Here is a 7,529-nt window from a genome sequence, read left to right as displayed (position 1 = left end):
AAAGAATAGATACCCAGGGGAGTGCACAGAGGGGTGGCTTGCATGGTTTCCACAAAGTATTTCAACACAGAATACCATGCAAAGGTATAACATTGAATAAAAGCACTTATTCCTTGCAATTACTGTGAATTAAACTACAGAAATCTGCATGGATCCATAAACGTCTTACTGCCTACCGTTCCCCAAGTTGCACCGATTAAAAACGCTATCCCATATGCGTGCCTGGGCTTACTGCCTGTGACAGGAATGGATCACACAAGGGTCTGGTAGTCCTTGCATGAGGGCTGCTGGTGAACCTGGAGTTAGCTGTTCGTAATGCAGAGACTATACACAGGCAAACAAGAGGAGTTGTGTTTTTATCAGGCCAAGTAGAGCAAGAAAGGGTGGTAGGGTTTTTGTGGATCCCTGCACATTTTTGTAGTTTACATAAAGGAGAAGAAAGGAAAAACAGTGTTTCTAATGACTGTATCACCTTTGCGGGGTATTTTGGGTAAGCTACGTTTGTGGGATCCACAGACGCCACATCTCCATGGACTGCCCCGGTGTCTATTTTTTGAAAATTTCTGGGTTTGGTAGCTTCCCTTATATGGCGACGGAGCCCAAGACCAAAGACACAGGTGAACATCTTACAAAACCAGCTGGTTTTGTGATAGGTAATTTTGATCTCTCATCATTACATTTTGGGCCCTCCCTTGTCATGGTCACTTGCACACCCAAACAGGTGAGGGAACGTTCTTCTCTGGAGCCTTAGAAGAACGCTAGGTGGTAGGAAAATTGTGGCTGCCTGCAGATCCCTGGACTTTCCCACACAGAAATCCAACACATTTCTTCACTCACAACAATTTACTGCCACCAGACAAGGACCCATCACATTCGTACACTACAGGATAGAATAAGTTTCACCAGGAACTTCATCCACCGCTCTCACAACGTTGTAAGGAGCCTCCCGGGCGCTACTTGTGCGCAATGCCCAACTCCGTGACGAAGTACGGAGTCCAGAGCGAGGGGCTTAAAAATAAACCGAGGCGGGGCCGCGAGGTCTTTTCTGCGCTTGAACTACAGAGCGCGCGTGTGCGTGTTTTATTGCGGCTCCTGAGACACGCGGGCGACAGGCCGTGAAATTATACCGGACTGTGCCCTCTACATTTGGCGACGAGGCGGTGCCCACTCACTCCCCTCACCTGCGCCCGCTACACCGGAGCAGAACTTTTTTTCCTTTATCCTGCTCCACGGCCCCAGTGCCCTCGGGGCCCAGCGCAGGAACCAGGCCGGCAGGCCTCAGGAGATCTCAAGGCCCTCCACAACACGCACGTTTGGCTCAGTCTGCTGGGTGTCCTGGCTGCTTCTTCCTTGAAGAGACTGGAGGACACACTCATCTCCACGGCACAGCAAAGAGTGAGTCTGCCCCCCCCCTCCTCTCAGTTTGCCTATCACCGTGTGCTGGAGTGCAAGGACCAGTACCTGCCCCTCTCACTGCCAGCCCTGCAGAGGTGTTTGACCAGAGGCTGTCCTGCTGTCAGGGGCAGACTGCGCTGGAGCAAGACATCAAGGCTGCCACCCCCACTCAGTGGACTCGAGGCGGGGTGTCTACGCTGCCCAAGAAGCTGCATCCCTCAGGACGAGGGAAGGAGGTACCCTTACTCTCGTCGCTCCACTCCTCATCCACACCAGGCGCACGAAGGGAACTGCGGCTAATTCCCATGCGTGGTCATGAGCTCCCCGCCAGATGCCAACGCCCACCGCCCAGTCCACCACCATGGATCCCACTCATCCGTCACGGCGCTGCCACCATTCAGCCAGCTGATGGACCCCGCCACAGCCGCGCCCCGATGGCGCCACTGGCTTGGAAGGCTACGACACTACTTCCGAGGCACACGTGAGACAGATGGTGCGGTGCAAATGTCTGATGCTGCACTTCAGGGGAGATGAGCTCTATTATCTGTTCGAAACGCTGCCGGACACTGGGGATGACGACGACTTCGACACGTTGGTAGAAGCACTCAACAAGTACTTTGACCCGCAGCTCAACCCTGATTACGAAAAGTTCAAGTTGCGGCAATCCCAGCAGACCGACACCGGGTTGGTAGACATGTTCTACGTGCTTCGGCGCAAGCTGGCAAAGACCTTCACAGGCATCAATCAACACGAAGAAATCCGGTCGCAGATAATCCAGGGATGTCGTTCGACAGCGCTGAGAAAGCTGATCCTACGACAGCCAGGTATCTCGCTGGATGACATCCTCATCCTAGCGCGATCGCATGAACTATCTAGCAGCCGTGCCGAAGACATGACTGCCGCCCTGGCACGGTCATCCTTCGCTCCACACTCAGCCAAACTGGACCCTGTAAAAGAAGACCAGGTGGCCGCTGTCTCCTGTCGCCAAAGCTCGCCCCGTCGGGCTCAGCAGGCCCGGATGGAGGAAAAAGGGGTGCGGCAGTGAACACCGCACGCCAGGTGCATGCCCGGCAAGAGGCAAGAACTGCTCCAGATGCATCAAACCCAACCACTTCGCCAAGTTCTGCCAAGGCAGGCGACCTCGTACTGGAACCACTCCCGTGCGAAGGGCCATGGTGTAGCGGTTGGCGCTGGATGACGGACTGGCGGCAACCGTGGCAGCGGCAGACCGACGCCCGGACATCACCCAGTATGTCGATGAGGACGAAGAGGAAATATTTGTGGTCTCTTTTGCTGAAAGACGGGATCAGAGGCGGCGGCCTCCTCCCATGTGCACCTTAACGGTGAACAACACGCCAATATCAGCACTCATTGACACCGGAGCATCGGTCAATGTTATGGACGTCGAGCAATACAACAGACTATCTCCTCCACCAGAGCTTAAACCGTGCTGCACTAAGATACGTGAACGGTGGCGTGGAGCCGCTTCCATTCAGAGGAGCAATAGAAGTCACGGTCAGCACGATTGTCAGAGGCGGGGCTAATGCCGTTGATTTTTGTGGCTACATTTTCTCGAGGGAGGGGCTGAGAGTCGACCCAAAGAAGGTGGAAGCGCTAAGAGGAGCGTCAATACCCCGCAACGCCACAGAGGTCAGGAGCTTCCTTGAGATGGCGACCTACTGCGGGAGGTTCATCCCTAATCTTGCCACGCTCTCCGATCCCCTCCGGCGACTCATGAAGACCAACATTCCGTGGGAGTGGGATCCGGAAGAGGACAAAGTTTTCCGGGCCGTGAAGGCAGCCCTACTAGACACTGCAGTGATGGCTTATTTTCACCCACAGAGGAGAACTGAAGTAGTAGTAGATGGCAGCCCCTTTGTGCTAGGAGCAGTGCTGCTGCAGGAACAGAGCCACCAGCAGTGGACGCCGGTCGCTTACTCCAGCCGAGCCCTCACGAGCACGGAAGCTCGGTACGCACAAATTGACCGTTTTCCAGTCCATGGTTCCTGCTGGTTCACCGGGGGGTCCCACGGGCCATTGGTGTTTGACTTGGGCTTCCCGGCGCTGTTTAAGGCGGCTCCGTTTATGCCATTTTGCCCTGCTGAAGGTGTTGGATCGGCGCCGAGGATGTCTCCTCGTGGAAGATCTTCACCAGCTGGGTCTGTGGCTCCATCATCGCGTCAGCCAACGCCATTGCCACGTCATTCGGCGTCGATGTTGTCGCCTTCCCGGCCGGCTCCGCAGAAGACTTCATTGGAGTCCGTGTCGACGCCGATGCCGGCGACGGGTGATGCTAGGAGTCATCCATCTCTTCCTGTGCCCTACTGGGATTCGAAGTCTTCGGCGTCAGTAAATTCATTATCAACGCCGACTTTGGAATCAGGCCTAAGGTCCCGGAGAAAGGTATTACGACTCCTGGAGGAGGAAGAGTACAGACAGTTAGAAGAGGGTGAGATTGGGCCTTTGGATGAGTACCAAGGCTTGGGGTCTGCAAGTGGCCTGGATACTTCCCTGGAATGGGACATTGCATCTCCGGGGGAGTTTACAGAGGAGGCAGCATCTTTTCATACAGTGATCAGAAAAGCAGCAGAGTTTTTAGACTTGCCTTTGTCTGTGGCGGAGGTGAAAACCAACCTGTTGACTGATGTGTTGCACCCCTCTACGTCCACTGCCGATCCTTTACTGCCCTTCAACGAGGCGTTGATAGAGCCCATTCTGGACCTGTGGAGAAAGCCGGTTACGACTCCAGCGGTGAACAGGCCAATAGCGAGGAGACATAGGGGTGCACCCAGGGATCCGGGTTTCCTGTCACGCCATCCGACTCCTGAAAGTTTGGTAGTCCAGGCGTCTTGCTCCGCAAAGTCTGCTCCTGGAACATTCCCTGTGGTCCCAACTGATAGGGAGTCCAAGAGGATGGAGCAGTCTTCTAAGAAGATCTTTTCATCGTGCAGCATGGCGCTCAAGGCTGTAAATTCTACCTGTGTGCTGGGCAGGTATGTCCACGCCCTTATAGACTCTGCTAAGGAGATGGTCAGAGATCTACTGCAGGATGTTCAGAGGATACCTCTCATGTAGGGGGAAGGCTGAGTCTTTTTCTCCGCAAGTGGTAGTCGATAACAACGGACTCTTGGGTATTAAAGATTGTGGAAAAAGGATATGCTCTCCCCTTTCAGGAGTCCCCTCCTCCCTTTACCCCCCCGTCCTTCATTTTGTTCAGAAGACCATCTTCTGTTGTTACAACAGGAAGTTCTGGCCATGTTATCAAAGGGCGCAATAGAGTTGGTGCCGGTACAGGAAAGGGGTCAAGGTTGTTATTCAAAATATTTCCTGATCCCCAAAACGGACGGTCGTCTAAGACCGATCCTGGACTTGAGGATTTTGAATTTGTTTCTCAAACAGGAGAAATTCAAAATGCTGACCCTAGCGCAGGTGCTATTGGCTTTGAACGAAGGAGACTGGATGGTGTCTGTCGACTTGCAGGATGCGTACTTTCATATTCTGATACTCAAGTCGCACAGGAAGTATCTCCGGTTTGTGGTGGGGTCACAACACTACCAGTTTGCGGTCCTTCCGTTTGGACTTACTTCAGCACCTCAAGTTTTTACGAAGGTGATGGCAGTGGTTGCAGCACATCTCAGAAGGAAGGGAGTAGCGGTATTTCCCTACCTGGACGATTGGTTAATCAAAGCCAAGTCTCCAGAGCTTGTGCTGTCTCATCTGCGGATGACAACCCAGTTGTTGTTCGATCTGGGTTTTTCGGTAACGTACCCAAATCTCAACTGGAGCCCTCACAATGCCTCCTGTTCATAGGGGCAGTACTGGACACAACATTGTTTCGGGCCTACCCCCCGCCTCAGTGGATTCGGGACATTCAGGCGCTGATTCTAATGTTTCAGAATGGAGCGGCTGTTCCAGTCCTCAAAGTCTTACGCCTGCTCGGTCTGTTTGCTTCTTGCGTTCTGTTGGTCACCTCTTGCATGCTGGCATATGAGGGCTCTTCAGTGGTGCCTCCGCAGGCAGTGGTTCCAGCACAAAGGAGATCTCGGGGATTCAATAAGGATCTCCAGGGACACTGCAGCGGATCTTCATTGGTGGATGGTGGACGGCAACCTTTCCCAAGGAAAATCGTTTTCGCTACCACCGCCAGTGGCCACAGTGGTATTGGATGCTTCCACTCTAGGGTGGGGAGCTCATCTGGGGGACCTGGAGACCAAGGGTCATTGGTCTCCAGCGGAACAGATGTTGCACATCAATCTGTTGGAATTGCGGGCAATACGTTTGGCGCTCAAGGCCTTCCTCCCTTCCCTTTGCAGTCAGTCAGTTCAGGTCCTGATGGACAACACTACCGCGATGTGGTACATAAACAAGCAGGGAGGGGTAGGGTCTTACCTTCTCTGCAGAGAGGCTCTGCGACTCTGGTCCTGGGTTCAGGACCATCAGATTTGCTTAATAGTAAATCATTTGGCCGGAGTTCTGAATGTACGCGCGGACGGTCTCAGTCGTCACTACTCAGTAGAACACGAGTGGCATCTCCATCCGGACCTGGTCCTCTACATCTTCGGGATGTGGGGTTCACCTCAGGTGGATCTATTCGCCATTCGGGAGAACGCGCACTGTCCGTTGTTCTGCAGCCTCCAGTATCCGATGCAGGGAGCGTTGGGGGATGCGTTTCAGATGTCCTGGAGCGGCCAGTTGCTTTATGCGTTTCCCCCCATACCCTTGATTCCTTGAGTTCTGAGGAAGGTTCGTCAAGACCAGGCCCAAGTCATCTTGGTGGCACCGGACTGGCCGAGAAGGGTGTGGTACACAGACCTTCTTCAACTCTCTCAGTGCCCTCCGCTCCGTCTCCCACTCAGGGCAGACCTCCTCTCACAGTCGCAGGGGCAGGTTCTACACCCCCTCCTCCAGAGCCTGCACCTTCATGCCTGGAGATTGAACGGGGCAACCTGAGTTCCTTTTCTTTTCCACTGGATGTAGTGGATGTTATTCTATCATCCAGGCGACACTCCACTAAATCCATTTATGCCGGTAGGTGGGCAAAATTTGTGGTTTGGTGCGGAGAGAATCAAAAAGATCCCTTAAAGGCCCACCTTTCAGATGTTCTTTTGTTTGCTCTTGATATAGCTAAGAAAGGCTGTGCGGTAGCTACAGTTAAGGGCTATTTAGCGGCTCTGTCGGCTTTTCTTTGCCTTCCGGACCAGCCTTCTTTATTCAAATCTCCGATTGTAAATAGGTTCATTAAGGGCTTAGTTAATAAGTTTCCTCCCACGCCCTTTCACATGCCTCAGTGGGATTTAAATCTGGTTTTGACATTTCTGATGGGTTCGCCTTTCGAACCCAGGCATTCATGCCCGTTAAGATATTTAGTCCTTAAGACTGTCTTCTGGATTGCAATTACCTCAGCTAGAAGGGTTGGGGAGCTTCAAGCCCTTTCTATTAAACCTCCCTTTACCATGTTTTTCCCTGATAAAGTGGTGCTGAAAACCAGGGCAGCTTTCCTACCAAAAGTTGTCACTCCTTTTCATATGGGACAGACTATTACCCTTCCCTCTTTCTACCCTCCTCCACACCCCTCTACAGATGAAGAGAGACTCCATCGGTTGGACCCCTAAAAGGGCTCTTAGTTTCTACTTGGAGAGAACAAAAGACTTTCGTTTGGAGGATCAGCTGTTCGTGGGGTATGTTGGACAGCGGAAGAGCAGAGCGGTCCAGAAGCGAACTAGCTCCAGGTGGGTCATCCTTTGTATAAAAGTTTGCTACTCACTGGCGAAGAAAGTTCCCCCTGAGGGTATCAGGGCCCATTCCACCAGGGCTAAGTCGGCCACTTCGGCCCTGGCAAGAAGGGTTCCAATAGTGGACATTTGTAAGGCGGCAACTTGGGCGTCCCTCCATACCTTCGCAAAACATTACTGTTTGGATTCTGAGGTGAGGAGGGACGGCCATTTTGCATGCTCGGTATTGCAGAATTTCTTGGTGTAATCAGGCGGGCACCCACCACCGAGTGCGGTACGGCTTTGGGACTCTATTCATAAGGTGAGGAATCCACAGGTAGTTGTATCCATCAGAAGAACAAGTTACTTACCTTCGGTAACGCTTTTTCTGGTGGATACACTAGCTACCTGTGGATTCCTCAC

Source organism: Pleurodeles waltl, chromosome 10 (genome assembly GCF_031143425.1).
Source record: "Pleurodeles waltl isolate 20211129_DDA chromosome 10, aPleWal1.hap1.20221129, whole genome shotgun sequence".
In the NCBI taxonomy this organism is placed as follows: domain Eukaryota; kingdom Metazoa; phylum Chordata; class Amphibia; order Caudata; family Salamandridae; genus Pleurodeles; species Pleurodeles waltl.
The sequence above is the reverse complement of the archived record's forward strand: the minus strand, read 5'-3'. Positions refer to the sequence as shown.